Below are 22,208 nucleotides of genomic sequence, written 5' to 3' on the forward strand. Positions count from 1 at the left end.
ATTAGTCAGAAATACTTTGGTGTCCAATTAGGAACCGGTTCAATGCATGTGTTGTTTTATTGCCACATTGTGTGTAATATTCCTTGAGTACAGTGGAGGATGGAGGGAGCTCCCCGTCAGCCTGCAGCACTCAGGTGGCCACATATGGGCACGTCTCTGAATACAGATAGTGATGGAGAGGGAAACTGCAGCAGAGGAACCCATCACGTATGAATGGACCTCTTAACACCTCAGGGAGTCTCATTTTACTTCAACATTAATGCTAATCTGCCTCGTACAGGTTGGGTTCTCAGACATGTTGTAAAGGAGACGTGTTGGCAGGTCTGTCAGGTTGCGTTTAGTCACAGTTAAATGCTAAACGCAGGATTTGTATTATTTGGGAGGTAACCGAGCGTACCACTGGGTGACTTGAAGATACTCCTCGTAGCTATACTTGAAATAATACTTGAAGATCATTTGAGTCGTAGCAGTCAGAGAAAGCTGATTCTTATCTGGAGCCAAAAAAACGAATCATTTAGTTGCAGTAGTAATTGGCAACTGTGAGTTTATCATTTTCAGTGCAGTTAAAAGGACAAACATTGGCTTCTCACGTGCCCAGTGTTGCCTAATTTTCTGCCACTTTTCTGTGTAATGATGTTCCCAGTTGGAAATCTCAACTGGAAAACCCACTGAGGGATTTCCAACTCTAGGATGAACTTCATCCAAGAGTACAGCTGTGTGTAATGATAGCAGTGAAAGCTCTATGTACAGTTAAGAAGCACATCTGTCTTTTTGTGTCATTAAATTAGTCGTGCACACAGCACTATTTGATTCTTATCTGTAACTCATATATTTTTGTTGCTAAGAATGTTGAATTGGTGTTTCTAATTGGTTTTTCCAGAACTCAAAGCAAAATGCATTCACTCTATTTGACCCATCAGATGAAACCCCAGAAAGCTGCCGTCTACTGTCAGGTTTAAGTGGAAGAGGGAACTGTCAAGTTAGTCTGTTTTTATATCATTAACGTGGTAGTACTGAACAATGTTAAATCACATCACAGACCTGGCATTCTCTGAAGTAGAGATTTGACGTTAATAGACAGTCCCTGAGTGGGTACATTTGGCAAAATGTCAGGTTGTACTTGCAAACTTAGTGAGATAAATTATGCTTTTTTCCTAGATCGAAATGAAGCAGAGGTGGTGCCATCCATATTATATGTAACATGCCTTTAACCAGCGTAAAGTGTATTTTAGGAGATCTAGTAATTATATGATTAAAGATAATGCCAATTTATAAGATAAACCACTGCTTTTACTATTGTTTCATACAAACATTACTGCTACTACTACTACTACTACTAATAATAATAATGGTAATAAAAGAAGTAACAGGAAATATCACTCAATGTATGCTAAGAAATCAGTGTTTTCCATAAAGACCCTATCAGTGTTTTGTTGAGAGTTTGAAACACAACAGATGTGGCCAGTTCATAATATGCTATGCAGAAAATCCCTGGATAAATGTTTTTGAGAGTCAATAGTCGCTTTTCCATTGACCCTCAAATTGCGCAAATATTACTTGTGCATTAAACGTTTACCTAATGGAAAAATGATAATTTTGCCAAAAGTCTCATTTTTTGAGTAAAAGATTTGCGCTGGCAAGAGGTGGTTTTTCGGGCGTAGCACAAATGGTATATCACACAAAACTGCAATGGAAAGACCTTTTTCGCAACTAGAGTCAGGTGAATTAAAAAACTGGATGTTGACGTACGTTACACAAGCGAAGAAGAAGAAAAAACATGTCACAGTATGTGTGGACACACTAGGAAACCCAATCATTTTTTAATTTAGTATGAGATAGAGGGGTAATATATAATAATAATGAATATATCTGTAAATCAACACCATATGTACGTTCGTCGCCATGTTTATGGAATCACTCTTGTGTCATCTCGCGATAATAAATAAACAAATCATCGCATTTGTGATTTAATGGCAAAACTGACGTTACGCACTTCTGTTTTTTCGACATTTAGTAAATATCGGTAAAGTTTTGCGCAGATGTCCAAAGGAAAAGTGACTAATGTCATAGTAACACCAGGTCTTAGAGTCTAGTCATGTCTTTACATTGACTTTGTGTATAATCACACCATTGTGAAACTGTCACTTATGGTCTGAACACATTATAACAACACTTCTCTCAATGGGGTCTGCACAGTCTAAGGAAAATCTCCATTGTGCAAGAACATTATTCGATATGCCACCAAACTGATGCCAATTAATCTGAGGATAGCTGACAGTTTCCTCCATCTGCTTGGTCAGAAATGGAGTCTGCAAATGTCAACCAATGACAAGCCTGCAGCACAACACAGACTCCAACGCAAACTTTACATAAGCATCTGAACACACACGAATCCAACATGTTGAACAACTGTCAAACAATAACAAACACTGTCTGTCATAAGCTTTTATGATTGTCTTTTGAAGCACATTCATATTGTAAAATTATACATTTAAAGCTGTCTGATAAACCAGGAAGAGTTTTATTATGAAACTGATGGTAGGGTTAAGGGAGCATCTAGGGATAACCTAAACTGTCTACGTTTATTTTCAGGAAAGAATAAAATGTCAGAGAAATGTTAACCTAGTAGAAAAAGTCCTAGGATTCATCATGTGAGGAACATGAATGTAAAGGTGTAGTTTGTCTGCAGATTATCCTTCTGTGGTTTGATGCAGAGTTTGACCTATTAGATGAAACATGAGGGGCATCAAAGTCATCTTCTGTGAAAAACAAATTTGGGACATTAACAGAGAACACAGAGTAACCGCATCGTTCTGTAAGCACTGATTTAATATTTTCAGGTCTTTGATCCCTGAAGCCCATGACTCCTACACTTATGCCAGTCTCAGTCATTTGCAGTCGTTTCAGGAGCTCAGGATTAAAGCACTTTGGCTTCTAGCTGTCTTAACACCACTGTGTTTAAAGCTGTTCTCTGAGTTTGGGCTCCATCATCCCAACGGCAATGGAAAATAAAATATATCCTCCAATTTTGACACAGTCAGACTTTACCAACACATGCATCGTTCTGTCTGTAGTCGCTTTTTTTGGGACACATTTTGCTCATAAATAGTCATGATTAGGGCCCTAACAGACTCCTATGAGTTTTATTGCTCATCACTGTGATTGTGCTCGAAGGGAAACATAAAATAACAGCAGCTCAGGATAGTACACATGATGAAAATGATGGATGGAAGATGGTTATTGCTGCTTCCATCGAAGAAGCACCTGTTTCTATGGAAGCAAAGTGGACTGGCAGTTTATATAGGGTACAGATATTATTCATAGCATTCATTTTTACTGCAGGTATATAGAAGCTGCAGTCAATGTTTCAAATGTCAAAACTCTGAGACTGAGAGCTTTTGTATAGGTATGTAAATTGGTTCTTCATATGAATTATTAAAAAGATATTGATACTGTAAATATTTGTGGTTCTCATTTGGTCAGATCATTTTTTATATATTCTAAAGTCTGCATTTAAGAGAAAAAAAAACCCCAGACACCTAAGATTATTGTGATTTTATACTTTGTGATACTGTGTTGATTTTCCAAAACATGTTGATAATTAATAGTGTACATGCAAATATTCACAGCAAACAGTGGTTAATTTAGTTTTTTTAATCCTAGTGCTTAAATCTGTTACTCAGACATTTAACTAATCTGCTCCAATATAACAATGGAAACACACATTTATGCACGAGGTGATGTGTTCTCACCTAACATTTGATAATAAAAAAAACAAAAAAAAACACAAAATCCTCCTGAGACCCAGCAATGCCTTTTTGTCCTCTGTAGTGGACAACAGTTTCACAGCTTTACTTAAAAAAAAAAGTCCACTGAAAAGGACATTGTATAAAAAAATAAATAAATAAAAAAATGTATCTGAAAAAAATGTTGCATCATGTTGTTTCCAATGAAGGCAATTACTTAATGTAAAATGGTGAAAATGTTTACTTACTGGGCCTGACTGAACTGTAAACCCTGTGTCATGACATGCATCGTATCACCTGGTTCTTGCCAATACGAGTTTAATTGTGTGTGTATTTTATGTCCAGTGTGATTGGATGCGGTTAGATATGTGGGATGCAGACGTTATAGCAGTGGATGAGAAATGTGATATGTCCAAATACCAAACTATGTAGACATACACATTTACGGTTTTACAATGTTCGAGTCTGAGCTGCTGCTTTTTACATATGACGTTCCTACGCTGCTGTGTAAATGACTGCAGCTGAATGATTATTCACTAACTTGAACATCCTTCCCCCACAACCACAGAGTCATGGCATGTTCATTTCACTGGATAAGTCACCTCTGATAAATGTAATCCTTGTGTCTTCTGTGCTCACTGTGAAGATCTTCCACACCAGTGATATGTTTACATGTGTGTGGGGCATGTGATGTTAGCGTTGTTGTGAATGTAGATAGATAGATAGATAGATAGACAGATAGACAGACAGACAGACAGACAGACAGACAGACAGATAGATAGATAGATAGATAGATAGATAGATAGATAGATAGATAGATAGATAGATAGATAGATAGATAGATAGATAGATAGATAGATAGTCTGTTCCAAGTAAGAACAGACATGTCTCTTTTAGGGGTGTAAGAAAATATCAGTTCTGCAATATATCATGATATTTCATTTCACAATATTGTACAGATATTAAAAAGTACTGTATCGATATTTTTAGGTATTTATTCAAATGCAGATATTGTAGAGGTTCTTTTTTGTTTTTCTTTTTTGTTTATTTTTATTTATTATTACTTAACATTCTTTTACTGAATAATTTTAGTTTCTTTGTTGGGATTGCGTAAAAATAATGTTATGATGTTAGTTATGAACTAATAGAATATGCACATTTGAACAGGATCTTAAACTGTAATGTCTGTGAAACATAATTGAAGTTTTAACACAGGAAAATGTTGTGATATAGCATTAGATTCTGTTCTGATCAAATAAAAATGTGTTTAGTATTTGTGCATATTTCTGGTGTAATTCAATTCTTCAAGGAAATAATCATTTTAAAAAAGAAACAAACAAAAAATGGCCTTTTTAACAGTATCATGATATATCGTATCGTGATCCAAGTATTGTGATTTGTATCATATCACCAGATTCTTGCCAATACACAGCCCTTGTCTCTTTTGTCACAGCTGTCTTATGATTATGACACATATTCACCTATGCAGCATCACAACATTTATTTCCATCACCATTTTAGTCACATGATGTTGCTTTAATTTAGACCTGACCAACTGAATCAGTCCCAGATCATAACACTGCCATCACAGGCTTGTACTGTAGGCACTAGGCATGATGGGTAATCATTTCATCCACCTCTCTTCTCATCCTGATGTGCACATCACTGTAGAACAGGGTCAGTCTGGACTCATCCGACCACATGACCTTTTTCCATTGAAACACAGTCCAGTCTGTATGCTCTTTATCAAACTGATGGTTATTTAAGAAATGAGAAGATAATGACTGAATCAGTTAAAGCTGAAGAACTTAATATTAATCCCTGGAGTAATTATCCAATAGGAGGATCTTTCTTATTTGCTTAGTTAAATCCAAGAGTTGATTTTCTTTTTTCTTTTCTTTTTTTTTTTTAGCCAGGTGCTTTAAATTAGCAAAGTGAATCTGGGGGAAATCATACTATACTCTGTAGTTTGACATAAAGCAATAATGGTGTACACGTTCAGCTGTAATTTTGTGTTAAGAATCTGGTAAAAAGTCAAAATTATAAGAACCACAGCAGGATTCAGGTCCAAATATCACATAGGAGCTCAAACAAAAACTGTAGGACAGACCTGGTGCTTATTGATCCTAGTCTAATGTTACTTTAGAGCAAAGCGAGGCAGGCAGAAGCCGAGGCAATAGAGAACACACCCCGCCATAGAAAAACAGCTGAAGATTGAAACGTCTCGGGGCGAGTGAACCGCTACGGCAGATTTATAACCAATGTGGCAACAACATGTTTGAGGAGACTTAGGAGGCAATTGTGCAAATGGATGTGGCAAACAGAGCAGGAAGCAGCATTTCCACAGTTGAAGAGACACCAAGCCCACTCGTATGTAATGGCGTACTTCAGTGAAGAGGCTGAGACACGTGACAGTGGAGGATAGTCCAGTGGATTAGAACAACCATGAACCCAATGCAAAGACATGGAGCACTTGCACCTGTGCAGAGTGTCCATGTTCTACCACCTAAAACCACAAGAGGCTCCTTTGGGAACCAGGGGCTCGTTTCTGCATTGGCTCATTAAATCGTTAAGCCCAGCACAACGCAAAATGCATCAATTTCACGCATTTTGCGTTATCCCGTTTCTGGGCTAGTTTGTTAAGTCTGCGCTCAGGTCCATGTTTCAGGGCTGATTTTAACTTAGAATGAGGATCTATTCTTGTAACTTCATTTCACTGTATTTCTGTCATGTTTTCCCTTTGAAATATTATATACATTTCAAAAAGAAGATTTTTAACAGAAGTTTGACAATATCTTTGAGCATATCAGATTTTTCCCAAGGACATTTTGCACCGACAAAAATGAATTTACCGTGTGAGGATTGATCCGCTCGCTGAATTGTATTCTCTGCATTTATGGATAGATATAGATTACTTCAGGACAAAGTATGTGTGGCTTTGAGATATGAATAAATTAACGAGAGCAGTATGGAGGCGGAGCTAGTGAACCAGTGCCACACACACCTGGGGGTGTGTGTGTGTGTGTGTGTGTGTGTAATGAGGTATGAGTGAATGGATGAGGAACAGAGCAGAGTTCAGTTTTTCTATACAATCTGTTTGTCCTGTTGTTCAGCGTGGTTACAACCAATAGTAAACATTTAGAGTTCTGTCAAAGTCGCCTGTGGAATAACTGGGGTCATCCTTAGACGTCCAGCTGGACGCACGATATATGTGTGTGTAAATAATTCAATTCACTTCAGTAGGGTGGGGGTACATGCAGACATCTGAGGGGGTCCATCCAGACAGGTGAGGGTAAGGGAGGAGGTCCGGGGTCTCAAATAGCCTATATTAATTCTTCATTCTAACCATAATGCTGTCAGATGACCGGAAACAGCAGGAGCAGAGACTTTGTTCTGGGTTTAATAGTGAACGCACCCGTTAGCAAACACCCCTCAACGTAAATGGTAAGGTACCGATGGTTTAGCAAACACAATGAGCCCAGAAACAGATTTTGCATTCGTTAAGCATCTGCATTTGCAGACCCATCATTAGCTCGCCATTTGCGATGAAGGGTTCACTATTTAACCCAGAAATGAGCCCCAGGACTGCCTCTGTACAGTCAGTAAAAATATGTGCTTTTTTAATGACTGTAGTGTTGCAAAAGGTGTCCCTATACCTAAGCGACTTTCATACCAACATGACAGAACAGGCTGATTGCTGATGACCTCCAAAATTACATATATGAGTGTTTGGAGGTTTTTCCATCTAGTGCTTCTGTTGGACAGTTTAACATCCCTACAGGCAGCAGGAAAGTAGAACAAAATACCACTGATCATGTTCAAATGAGACCTGAATGATATGAGGAAAATCTGCAATACTGTTCAGCGTTGTATTGGAAATATGACTCGTGTTAGATAAATAAACTACACTTGTTGACACCAATTAATCTGAGAGTATCTGACAGTTGCCTGGGGCTCCTTCTGATTGGCCAGATGTTAGCATGTTGAGTATGAAAAAATGAAACAGACAAACATTCTTTTTTTTTTTTCATTTTTATACCCAGTGGACTTTTATGATGCCTTTATTGCACATATTTATTTTGCAGTTGCAATTGAAGATAAGATTTTTTGCTCAACTCTAGTTTAAATGCTGATTGGCTGTTGGATCTAGACTGTTCCAATACCACTTTAGTACCATGATGTCACCCATTGCTTTTTGGACTGCTGTTGTGAAGACAGCGGTTTGGCTCTTGGACCATAGTTGGGTAAAAGGGGCGGAGCTGCTAAATGCTAACTTCCTGACTTAGTAGAATATTTAACTTAGCCATGTAAAGCCTGAACCATTAAATCACTGACAGAAAATTTCTGTTCTTTGAAACTAGAGCCTTTATTGGTCCTTCTTTACAACCCCCCTCCAAAAAATTTTTCAAATAGCAATTTCCGTGAATGAGTTTCAATTTTGTATCATATTTGATAAATCAGGTCTCAGTACTCAAGTATTATTATTTTTGAACAAACAAAACCATAACATAACACAAACATGTCTAACAAATTGGTAATTCCTTTTCAAAACTGGCAAAGTTCTTCCTCCTTCCTCATTAATGATAATCTTGTAGTGTCACTGGAAAGGCCTCTGGTGAGCAAATTCCTCCCCCTGGTGGATTATCTGTGTATTGCATGTATCTAATTGTATACATCAGGTTTTTCAAGCAAAAAAATATCATACTGATCATGAAGAGGGGTTTAAAACTCATGTGTCAAATATGATATGTTTGGCATTATAGGGTTAAAGTATGTGCAGACCAAAGACATTCAAGTGTCATGTTAATGTAAGTGATCAACCACAGCTGTTGATCTGTCAGGAAAAATATGTTGTATTCAATAAACAGAAGCTCTGAAAGTCCGACTAGGCAGGCGAATGAAATGTCATAAACACCAGTCAATCAAAGCCTGACATAGTGGGTGTCAAACCCTCTGTTTGACTTGAGATCTTAATCCAGGAGTCTTACCAGAATGATTCCTGGAAAATATTATTGACTAAATATTTTTAAAGAGATGTTCAATGACTATGAAAACCATGGCTTTTTGGATCCAGTCCAGGAGCAGTCAGCACTAATACACTTAAAGATACGCATGAATTGACTGCATTTTGTTGTTGAGGTCCTTGACTTTCAGTTAGCGCTTGGTTTGGGATAAGAAAAGATTATGGTAAAGGTTACAGTAAGAATACAGGAACGTTTACCTTTGGTTTCAAAAAGCAGACATGAACAGTGATCTCCTATGTACAGGGTTTCTTATTCTTATTCATATAGAACGATCCTTACCTCCTTCTTCATCGCTAATTAACAGGATCACTGAACCAACTCACTCTGGTTTGTCACACATAAAGATTTAGGTTACAAACGGTTACATAACCATCGGCTATTTTGAGGTGAAGCGAGGTTAGGCTGATATACTCTATGTTTGGAATATTACAGTTGCTTTTAGTATCAGTGAGGCCGCTAATCGGTCCAGTGCACACATCTGGAACATTAGTAGTGTCGGCCTAAGAAGCCTGTGGGAAAATAAAATAATATCAAATGTCTTAGTACAATGTAGCGTCCACTATGTGCCTCCAGGACAGCTTTAGTGCCCTGATTCTGCATTGATTCTACAGTCTGTGAACTCAATGTGCACCGTTCGAACAAAAGCTATCCGCTTATTTGGTGTTTTGATGATGGAGGTAGAGGCTGCTGTCGACACTTTACTCAAAAATCTCTGATGGGTGTTCAGCTGAGAAGAGAGTTGGTGACTCCAAAGACCAGAACATATGGCTCAGATAATTTTCGCAATTATCACCCCATTAAATAAGCCCTTGTGCTCTGTGGATGGAGGCACTGTCAGCCTGGTTCAGACATTCCCATTAGGTTTTCCCTTTCATCGCCCATCTGTAAGTTCCACTACAACTGGTCATAAATATTAATACTCCAAAGTTCAGGATCGGAGGCTAACGCTGAAGGAGGCCTTCCCTGTACGGATACGATATTTAAGTGACCTGAATGCCACGATTTCCGGGGCTTGAAAGTTCTAGTTATCTGACCCTTAACTAACACTTCCTTTATTTGCAGTCCTGCGGGTCACAGAGCACTAACAAAGCATATCTTCATGATGGAATTAGAACGGATTTTGCTACCCATTCTTAGCATGTTGTGGAGTGTCGGTGTAAAGTGTGTAGCTCCTCGCCTGAGTCATCTTGCCAGCTGTATAAGCCGAGGGGATGCAGAGTGACACGTAACCTAATTTCACTCCTATCATCATAGTGGAAGATAAGATTTCTTTCCTCTTCTCTGAGCTGGCAGTATAGTATTGTTTGGCTACTTTTTTTCTTTTCTTGAAATGTCACTGCAAACATGGTGCTGTTTTGATACACCTCACTGAAAACATTACATCATTTTAACACACAAGATCGGAATATTTGACCTAATCACCAAGTACGAAATCACAACCAAACTACAGGCCATGTTGAGCTCTATTATGCTGTGAAATCATAACTGTACCTGATGAATAAACAGGACAGGGTTATTTGTGTCCTCATTTTACCTATGCTGTGCTTGGTCAAGCAGTCTAATAGTGTAAAGAGGTAATAGACTTTGCTGTCATCTTCATCTGAATAAAAGCAGTTAGTTAATTATTTCTGAACAGCAGGTCACAATTTAACACTGAAAAAGCAAGTGACTATTTATCACTGTTGAAGGTAATACTAACGCAATAATAATAAGCTCCCTATTTGATATAGATGTCTTCATGGTATGGTTCTTGCTTCATGGTATTTTGTCTGGACTTAAAATTTGAGCGTAACTGAAACTGCAGGTGTGACAGCTTCTCTACATCATGGTCTGGACTATGGGTGGGTGATATGGCAAAAATATCATGTCATGATTTTTAAAAAATCAAATCACAATTCTTCCCTCTGATCTTTGAGACTAATTTGCAAGTTTCTGAACAGTGCAACCAAACAGTTTCCCTATGTAAAAGACAGCCCTAAAAGAAAAATATAATTTATCCTACAGAACCTTCCAGAACATTTTTAACTTAGTTTTTGCAATTTTTCCAAGAACATAAACATACTGAAATGTAAACAACACTCTGATTAAGTGCACTCTTGAACATAAAAATTAAACTGTACTTGTTTTTATTAGCTTACTGGCTGACAGGCTGTAAGCTATTGTCGTCATGTGTCGTCGTCTGTTATCCATTACAAAACTATCAATCATCTTCTCCAAAACTACTATTCGATTGATTTCAGACTTGGTATACAGCTTCTTTATGATAATGTCAACAAAAGTTAGTGAAATTATTTGGATCCGGATCTGATTCTGGATTTGGTGCGACTTTGAAAAATTTCCCCATTATAAGAGATAGGAAGTGGATCAATGCAATAACTCAGTAAATATAAATGATATCCAGTGTAAATTTCTACAGTCCAGCCCTGATGGGGAGATGACCAAAACATAATGGCCACATGCTGATCAGGATCTTCTTCTGGATCCGGGAGCGTATGGAAAATTTAACATGGGCTCTTAAGGGGACAAAATTTCAATCGTCTTCTTTTCCCAAACTACAGTTCTGATTGACTTCAAACTTGGTATACAGCTTCTGTATGATGATGTCAACACAAGGTATTGAAATTATTTGGATCCGAATCTGATTCTGGATTTGGTGCCACTTTGAAAAATTTTCCCATTATAAGAGATAGGAAGTGGATTGATCCAATAAATCAGTAAGTATCACTGATATCAAGTTGGAATTTGAATTTTTTTACAGATCTGATTGGAATATGACCAAAACATGGACCATTTCTGTAATATAATAAATACACAGAACCGGGTGATAATAAATGGCATCTGGATACATTTCCCAAAGCTTTTAATTTGGCCGCTAAGCTACAGGGCCATTGATCCTATTTTTGAGGTAGCTTTCAATAAACATGAAAAGTAAAAAAAAAAGAAAAAGTACCAAACAAAATATCAATGAAGAAATGCCTGTTTCCAATCATCCTCCAGACTTCCAGAACAAGTGGCTGTAGCTCTGGTTTTTCAACTGGTAATCAGTGTATTGGGTGGGCTTGGATGGAGGAAGAAGTCCAAAATGAGAAGAAGAAGAATTCAGGCGCTCCAAAAAAGGATCAGTGTGGACGTACTTGCTCCTCTTCTCATAGAGTGCCTTTACTAAATGCTCGCATTACAGTTGTTTGCTTTAGTTTAATTATATCTGTTGCCTCTGGCTGTGGTGTGGCTGGTCTTCTAGTTCAGTTTGAGTCATACTGTTTGGGATGTTGTCTCTTCAGCTGATTGAACAGGTTCGTAGTGTAAACATACATTATTCTATGAGTAACGCCACAGACAAATATGTGGAGGACTCACATCGGGCATACTGTGCATGTGTGCGTACTGTGAGCAGACGTTTGAGGTTTCATAGTGGAGCGTACCAATTTCACATTCAAAAACAGGTGGATGTGCGCAGACGTACACAAAGTCAAGTACGTCCGACTGTGTGGGGGCCAAGTCTTAAGTTATGATTGACTTGCCCTGCTATTTTAAGTTTCACTTTTACTGTGCTTTCTCGTTGTGGGGTACGAGCAGCATCGAACGCACCCCGTGTAAACTCCCTCAATTCCACGATCTCTTTGCTTTGTCGGATCGTCAATACGTTCTAATCCTTCACGATCTAATATCATCATATCACACACCCCTAGTCTGGACAAAGAACTGTACCATAATCTGAAGTAGGTTGGTGAAGTTGATTCTAATGTGAAAACACTTGCTCATGCTTGTTTTGAACCAAAAATAGGAAGCTGTAGTAGGCTGTTGTCAAGCATAAACAGTATTTTGATGTCTACCTGATGCCTTTGTGTGAACTTCTACAGGACAAAACTGATTTCCATAGTTATGCAGTTGATGTGCAGATATATGTGGCTCTTTCATCAGGTGACTGCAGCCTAAGAGACTCACTGGGTAAATGATGAGAGCAAATAAATAATTAGATGAACGAACACAACAAAGATTATTGTGTTTAACAGCTGAGAAAATAGAATTATCTGTATGCACGGCCTGAAAGAACCGAAGACAGATCTGACCTTCTTTAGTCATATCAAAACAATCACCTGTCAGTTAACTTAAAAACATAATATGAATCAAAGTTTTCATGGCCCTAAAAGACCAAGAGTCTCTCATCCAAGCCTGGATCTCCTGCAGAGTCAGCTGCTGTTCTATGTGGACTTCCCAAAAAGCATTAAATTGTAGCTGATTCAGAAGGAGAGCTGTAACCACGAGGTTAAAGATACCAGAGCACATTACTGGAGCACTAAAATCTGTGTCCTGACTTCGACTTAGTTACAGGATAGAATTTAAAGGGCTGCTACTGGTCAATAAATCACTAAATGGTTTAGGCCCAGAATACAAATGCAGTAATGTTTAATTAAAGAACTTCACTGGAGCAGGCCTCTCAGATCTACTCACACAGAGTCCAGAGTCAACAACATTTAGTTTAGTCTGCATGAAACTGGAACCTACTGTTGGTAGAATTTACTCCAAATGTAGACATTTTATTTATGGTAAATTTAGGTTCAACACTTTGGCACTTTCATTGTCCTGTCACTAATCTCTGGTGTTGTCCTTACTGTACTGTAAGTCTGTGTAAGTCTTTGAATCATAGTAATATTTCATCATATCACTGTTGATTTTTTTTGTTTTGTTTTGTTTTCTAAAACAATGCCATACGCATGTCTTAGACCACCTTCAGCTTTGTCTTTGCTGGGTTGCATTGAGCATCAAGTCTTTTTCAGCAAAATACAAAAAATGTCCTCACATCATTAAGTGTTCTAAATGTCTGTTAAACCATTGTATTGTAATTGTTTTGTTGTCTGTCTGTCTGTCCATTCAACGACATAATCGCATTATTTGACAAATGCATTTAGATATTTGCACCAAATTTACACTGTGGGTGCATCTTGGCATGGAGCAGAAGCCTATTAAAAATAGGTGACCTTGACCTACTTTTTCAAGGTCAGATGGCCTTGTGCCGTTGTGTTGCTGTTATGTAATAAGTTTTACACAAAGACAATCTAGTCTAAATTATAGGGCAGTAACTTTCAATAGAATCTCACACTATATTTGGCCGAGGGGGATTAAAAGGGTGCAGCAAGTTATTATTCATTTACTCCAATGGTCATGAGTGGCCGAGTAGTAAGGCTATACTACGTGGTCCATAAGTGCTCATTTTAGATGTGCCATCAAATTTACTTAAAAAGTATTTTAGATTATTTAAGAACTCTTTGCAACGTATTTCAGGATGTTCCTAAAATGTATTTCAATGGTCGTCAGTGCCCTTTGGTGTAACTGATGTTGCCAAAAGTATTTCAGGGTTTTTTGGTAGTTTATTCCAATGGTCATTGTTCCGTCCAGTGGCCAACTATAATAAAACACTATGTGCTCCAAAATGGTCACTTTAGACCATCAAATTAGTTTTACAACCAGACTAACTGGCTTTTTTAGGCAGATGTTGAGCGTGACCTCCATACACTCTGTTCTGTGACCTTAAACTCATCCATCACCCCTTGCACTCCTGTAGCTCAACCCCTTTTGTTCATATATAGTCACTTCTGGCTCCAAAATGCCAACATGGGGACAGCTAAATCACAAACTACTGGCTTCAAAATGGCACTTCAAAAACTAGTGGGTGACCTCAGACTCTAATTATCCACAGGCTGTGTTACCAGATGGAAGTGGTATTGTTGGTTTTGTCTACCTTGGTTGTCGCACAGAGGATGAGTTTCAAAGATGGCAAGTATCATTGTGTCATGACCAAAATGTTGAACAAAATTCTAAAAGTGTCAGAAATTTAGCATAACCATCTCACAATGTGACTACTTAAAAACTAACAGGAATGCAATAAAATAACACATCAGTTGGTGGCAGGTATGTTTATGTAGCTAAAACTACCAACCTCAGGCTTTTGTTGCAAAAATTGTATCTTTATTATTATTATTATTTTATTTTATTTTATTTTATTTTATTTTTTTTTTACCAAAGTCTCAGTCTGATTCACATTCTGCATAAATTCAACTTTATGTATAAATACTTTGTTGTTAACTTTGCATCATTACTCACAACTATGATGCAGAGGTCAGTGAACTGAGCTGATGTTTAATGCTTCTACTTGGACTTGCATCATGATCTGAGATTCAGCAGATTTTATTGTTGCACAGTAGAGAAACACACACACACACACACACACACACATACACATCATTTTTAAGTTCAATGTGTCAGGCAATAGACTCATAACATGCTGAAATCTGACAGTGTGTAGGAGTCTGCAGTCATGACAGGATGATGTGAGTCTTTGTAACATTGTGTACTGAATGTGTGGGTCAGTGTGTAGCGGTGACTCTTGGTGTTGGGGGAGGGTAAATCTACAGAGGATGCATTAGTTCTGCCCGGGGAGTCAGACATTTTCTAGGGTGTTCAGTGCCAGTGGTGCATCACTGCAGTGCATTGGAAGTTTAGCTTCTTAGAGAATACCCACAATGCACCAGCAACCCAAAACCATGGAGCATTTTCACTCAACATGCTCATTGACCGGAAGTAACGCTGCTGCAAAAGTGACATCCATTTCATCTCCTTCTCTCTGAACAGGAACTAGTTTTAAACATAAGCCAGTTCTTCCTGGGGTCCCCATTCTGGGTCTTCCAGGTCTCACTTCACACCAGTGTCACATTAGCGCTCCATAAAATCATGCAGATTAGAGATTATACAAGTTAAAATGCAACCTCACACCCTAGTCTCATAGCCTCATTTCCAAGAGGAGCCGACAGACAGAGTGTGAAGGCAGAGTAACGCTCACAGCATGCAGACATCTGTGACAGGCTGCAGCCAATCACAGAGCAGCATCACACAAAAACCCATGTTATTTTTAACCCTTTGAACCTTGGGGGTTTCAATGGTTTCCACCCTCCTTATTTAGAGGCTGTCAGCATACTCACAATGAATTTTCCTGTAATTGCAGTAATTTTAGAATAAATTGAGAAACTGGTATGTGTTTTTACATAGCTTTCACCAACAAGAAGGCTGACGTTGTTGTAGTTCAGGTCGAGCTGTAAATTGAATCAATTTGATTAAATTGACTTTTTGTCTTTGAATAATGTGAAAATTGTGTGAAAAACAAAATCAAGATTATCACTGAAATGCTAGTGACAGCAATGTAGGCTGTCACTGTTGACATGCTCTAGTGGCAGTTTTGTTTTAAACAGTGTATTTTTAACCCAGAATATGTAGTCACAGTGTGTATGGAAGACAAAGGGAACTAAGTGCCTCTTAAGCCCCTTAACGTTGACTGTTGCAAATTTGCATCAAACCATTTCCATTACGGAATCAGCTGAGATAGTGTATGTGTTCCCCTAATTCCTGTTCGGGCATATTCGATACATACCTAGTCAGGACACTGAAAATAATTTTGTGGCATCAATAAAACCATCTCCATCCTGAGACGAAAAATCTGTTTCATTACTTTTTCATTATTTTTGACCATGGTGCTTGTTGAATGATACCTAGGTTTATGTCTAGTGTATGTGCTATAGTTAAATTAACAATTTTAATTTAGCATCTGCTTGAAAGCAAAAACAAATGTATTTTTCAATATAATTGGATATAAATTCAGACGCTAAGGGGTTAGCACCCTGTGAACCATAAGTCTTCCAAATTTCCCTTAGAAGAGCTTGACGTTTTTGTTATATCTTATGTTGACTCTAATTATACAAAACTGTAACTTTATATAATAGGCTGACAAGCTAATGCTACTGGTTTAATCCATTCTCAGTACCAGTCCTGTATTTCAGGGTGTGCATCTACTGGACATTGACTGCATTTTGAGGAATTATACTAACATTAGCGTACTGTTTTCTCAAGTTCATTAATGTACAAAAAATGCAAAAAGTCACAAATAGAAGTCACAGTAAGTCAGGTGCAGTGGTTGCAGTGAGGTGGTGGGGGCTCCAGTTCTGCTTAGGTCCCTATAAATAAATTGTGTGATGAAGTGTGCAAATGACAGACTCATTGTTGTCTTTAATGTGTATTTTTTTATGGGCCACAGTAAGACAGCAGGCTTGCATGTTCACACATGCATGCTGCACGTTTTATTATTTTATTAATTAAAGTTACGTTTTGCAGTTACGTAAATGCACAGTTTGACATCACTTACATCCTCGGGAGACCCTGCAATGCATTTTTGTCCTCTGTAAGGGACAAGAGTTTCACAGCGTTACTTAAAAATAAATAAATAAAATCACTGTCCAATCATAAAAAAAGAAAATAAAATTAATTAATATAAAAAAAGCCAAAACGTTTACTTTCCTGGGTGTCAGGAGGATATAGCAGCACCCCTATGTATGATTTATATGACAAAACACTTAATTTAATCACATAAAATCTATTATATCAAGTCTATGTGAAGCTGAAATACGTTTTCAGCTTGTTACAGAGTGATGTGTTATTAGCAAACAGCCACAATTTAATAATTAAAATGAACAGTATATGAAGAAAATGAGGTTTCCAAAAGTGATCAGTATTCAGAGCTCTGAGATGCCGGGGGGCGTGGCTGAAATCACACCCACTGTGGGATTTACCTCGACACAGTCTTTACATCTGAAGGTTAATAGAGGTGTGTGTGTTTGAAGATGTGCTTTGGGTTGAAGCAGATTGTCCCAGGAGTTCTTTGGCTTAAACATCTGGTATTAAACTGGCTGATTTGTCCTGACTGGTGGCCTGACTTGTGCTCTAATACCAGTGTGTATCCACAATGAGCACATGGTCATAATGAACCTGTCTGATTCATAGGCATCTAAAAGGTTGGTTTTAATCTGAAGATAAGTTGCGTGTGTGGATTGTGTGCACCTGGAGACATTTCATTTTGTAATTGCACCTGCCTGGAACAGTTCGCCTGTAATCTGAGGATCAGCGTCGTGCATATAATCTGAAATGCATATTTGAAGGACTGCAGTTCAGGAGCAGATCAGTGAAGCTGATTGAGCCTTCATCCCACCTGCGGGGTCAGAGGCTGAAGGCCAGATATGACTTACATCCACTCCACTAAACACTGCACATGCATGCTGACATTTTCACAGTCTAACATGCAGGACTGGAGCCATTCTTGTAGTTTTTGTGCTTTTTAAAGCTGTGCATGACCCTCACAGACCTGTTCCCACTATGACAGTTACATTCTTTTTAAAGGCCGTTTACAAATGTGTGCCTGGCTGCAGTTGCCCCAGGATTTTTCGGGAGACATCAGCCATGTCAGCACCATAATGATCCTCCATCTGTTCTGGTCTGAGAGTCTGCTCAACCAGTTGCTCTATGTGGGTCAGCTTCTTCTACAGTGGTCTCACACAGGTTGCACCAGCTTGTATTTGTATTTTTTAACAATATTTTTGATAGTAACATTTGCTTAGCATCTTTATTTTCATTTTATTTCTGGAAAACACAGATGATGACTGTATGAACAACAGGCAAGAATATCATTTTAGATGAATTATCACAGCTTCACTAAACATCTTGAAATATCATCCTTTATTTATATGTTTTTCGGTCTTGGCATGGCTGATTTCTTTTTTTCTTTTGTCATGTTGCTGATTGTAGACAAATCTCCCCACTCTCCATCTGCTTGTCTCCATTCGCTGCCTTTGAAATCATATGTTAAAGTCATGCAGATGCATTCAGTGTGATTAGAAGCGCCACATGGTGTTATTTATTATTCATCAAGCATCAAGTCATGACTGAACGCCACTCAATTAAAGGCTTTTTTCATTGCTGTTTTCTTTTACCGATCCTAACTAAAGCATTTATTTTTATCTAAATATTTCAAAAGATTTGCTTAATATGGACAATGTCAGTAAATGGTCAGTCTTTACAGTAAGAGCACATTAATCATTGTCAGATAAGGATGAGGTAAGCTTTAAGTCTGTATAGCTCAACACTTTCTAATAGTACGCAAGTTAAATAAGATATTTATATATTTTTAACATTTTAAACATTGTATGAATTATATGATGTCAGTAGTACGCACATTAGTTAGCTGATTGTCTTTGATCCGAATCAGAATATTTAGTAATTTCAGAGAGAAATGTGTAATATTGCAGATACTCCAAGAACAGTAGAAAATGAATCATACAAATATAAATACAATATAAAACAGAAAAATAATCCAACTTCAGTAAATGTCATAAATAGATGTATATATTCCTAAAAAAAAAGTTCTGAATTAAATAAATAATAAATAATTAAAGGTATTATTATATTAAGACATAAAATTACTGCTGGATTATTTTGTATTTACTATTGCATCATTCATTTTACAAATATGTGCAGCTGCAGGTTGTGTAATTGTTTTAAGATTCAACTTTTTCCAACTCCTTTTCAGGAACATAATATACAAAACAAATCAGATGTATATATGTAGGATTCGGTATGCATATGATTGATTATATATATTTATACATAAATATATTTCCATGTGTGTAATCGTGTACATCTATGTACATTCATGTACTATTAATATTACAGTTTTTCTCTCTATTTTCACTTGTAAATATTATACGGTTAATATGTTCTTTTGTTGTTGTTCTTTTCTTGCTTTTTTTTATTCTTGCCTTTTTTTCTATTTTTTTTTTGTAGTTATTATTTAACCTTTATTTAACCAGGAAGTCCCTTGAGATAAAATCTCTTTTTCGAGGGCGATTTTGCTTGTTCAACATAAATAGTCTGTCAATCATGACTATGAGTCTGCAGTTAAAATGTACAATTTAAATGCACAATTTCTTTAGCCAAAAGGGTTTTTTTTTCTCTGTGTAAAGATTGTGAATAAACTACACAGAATTAATTAATTAATTTCAATTATTTATATTGGAAGTGTTCTTCACAGAGGTGATAGAAGTCCACACATTCTTTAATCCTATCAAAGTACTTGGTATTTGTGTACAAAAGACTACTGTAGCAAAGTTAAAAAAATACAGACTGAAATGTACTCAGCGTATAAAACTAAATAGGAGTTTTAAAGGACACTTATATGAGATGTGTCTGTGCAAAATGAACTGAACCTGACATCAGATTCAGATAATAAAGAATATAAATCATTCATACTTTAAATGAAAATGGTGTAATATGTGTTATCATTGCCCAAAGTGTAAAACAGCGTCAACAACAAAACATTACATTCACCAGCTCAGCGTCTTTGTATGTCTCTTACATCATTTTCATCTTTTGTTGTGATCATTTTTTCTGTTATTGTTTCATGTTTTTACACTGAAACTGGTCTTCATGTTGGAATAAAGCAAAATGATGCTCAACAAGAAATAACCAATGATTCATAAAAGTAAAATGTCTGTTTGAAAAGTGTAATGAGTACGAAGAGCAGACATTTGTGCTAAAACATAGAGAGTAAAAGTTGTTAAAAACTATAAGAAAAACAAATATACCTGAAAACTTGTTCTATGATATTTCCTGCCTCTGGCATCTTGTGAAAAATGAAGGATGAAAAAACTTTTCTTTACAGGTATGTCCTAATAAATACATCAGTATAATAACCTCAGTGATCTTGTGCTATTGTTTTAAAATTACATTTGATGCTGTGAAGTCATTTGCTGTTGTATTCCAGTCCATCATCCTCAGCGTTAGAGTATGTCCATTAAACACAAAGTGATGCTCAACAGGGTTTCTACATTAATAATTCACCAACGCAGAGTTCTTACATCAGATAACCACAGTTACAGTATCAACATATGTTTGACAAAGCACACGAGCAGTTCATTCACTAAAGAAACATATGAAGTGGACTGGGCGTACTCGTTGGAAGATCTATTCAAGATCATATTTATGGGTTTTGTACAAATGAGGGATTGTTCAGGGTCAAGCAACATCTAGAAGATCACTAACTTGTAATTGATTTTCAGTGTCATGTTTGGGGAATAAAGTGATTGACAAGTGGCTAAACAAATAATGATGCAGTAAAAGTACTTTAATTTTAATAATACTTTAATAACTAGAAGCACTTGGAGAGTGCAGACCTCTGCCAAGGCAGATCAGTGCCCCGGATTTGGATGAAAATTTCAGGAAATGTTGATACTGGCACAAGGAACAAATGATTAAATTTTGGTGGTGATCAGGGGTGGGGGTGGGGGGCACTGATCTGCCTTGGCGGAGGTCTGCGCTGTCTTTTCTAGAAAAGCACTTGTAGAGCGCAGACCTCCGCCAAGGCAGATCAGTGGCCCCCCACCCCCACCCCCGATCACCACCAACATATAATCTTTTGTTCCTTGTGCCAGTATCAACATTTCCTGAAATTTTCATCCAAATCCATCCATAACTTTTTGAGTTATCTTGCACACAGACAGACAGACAAACCAATGCTGACAAAAACATAATCTCCTTGGCGGAGGTAATAAACACATGCACCTTTTATATATTTATATATATATATATATATATATATATATATATATATATATATATATATATATATATATATATATATATATATATATATATATATATATATATATATATATATATATACAGTCTGTATATATCAGTAGTTTTTGTAGTACTTTAGTAATATATGTACATTTATTATTTTATCTTGTAGCTGTCGTATATTTCTTACATTTTTCAGTATTTTGTGTGATATTTTGTATACAGTCCTTTTTTGCACTAATTGTTTTTGCTGCTGAACAAATTTTCATTACTCCTGTGACAGTGGCAATAAAGTTCTATTCTATTCTATTCTATTCTATTCTATTCTATAATACAACCACTGCACAAAGCAGTGCTGGATGCCTCTCCACAGACCTGAGTGTTTCTATTTGCATACTTTTGATTCAATAAAGACATTCCGGAACTTATTTTTGCCTTCAGTTGGACGTCTTGTGACAAAGATACAAATGATGTCATATAATACGATGGATCTCAGAATAGTTTCTGTCAAAGGCTTCAAAGAAGTACAGTAGAAATGCCCAGGAGTATTTGAGTGTTTTGGATTTGTTACAGATGTGAGGCTATGGATGCCATCACTGAGGTTCAGTTTGAGGTGAAATCTGTTCTGAAATCTGTTCTTTATATTTGTGTTGATCAAGATTTTTCTGATGTAAATTCTGATGTTACCCACAAATGAAAAATAATTTGACCTACAATATCACATTCAAGGTGACATAAAGAGGAATAAGTGTTTGCTGTTTATTGTTAGATTTATCTTGTTGTGGTGTGGATGGATCTGGCCAACACGTCATTGTTTTTATCTCTGTCTTCTCATTTTTTAAGTGCATTGTAGTGCACACAGACTACAAACAGCAATTTCACAATTAAACATTATATTAACGTCCATCTTTACCTTGGAGAGTCTGTGTAACACTTAGATTTGAGATAAACTAAGACGCAACTGTTAATTCATGTGTCCACCATT

The 22,208-nt window shown here is 37.0% G+C and overlaps 1 protein-coding gene across 1 annotated transcript in view; it reads left to right on the plus strand.

Moving 5' to 3' along the window:
* The window catches only part of ajm1 (apical junction component 1 homolog), a 29,253-nt gene that overhangs the window by 991 nt on the left and 6,054 nt on the right, over positions 1-22,208 (plus strand). The window lies entirely within an intron of this gene.

Source organism: Sphaeramia orbicularis, chromosome 12 (assembly GCF_902148855.1).
Source record: "Sphaeramia orbicularis chromosome 12, fSphaOr1.1, whole genome shotgun sequence".
Lineage (NCBI taxonomy): Eukaryota > Metazoa > Chordata > Actinopteri > Kurtiformes > Apogonidae > Sphaeramia > Sphaeramia orbicularis.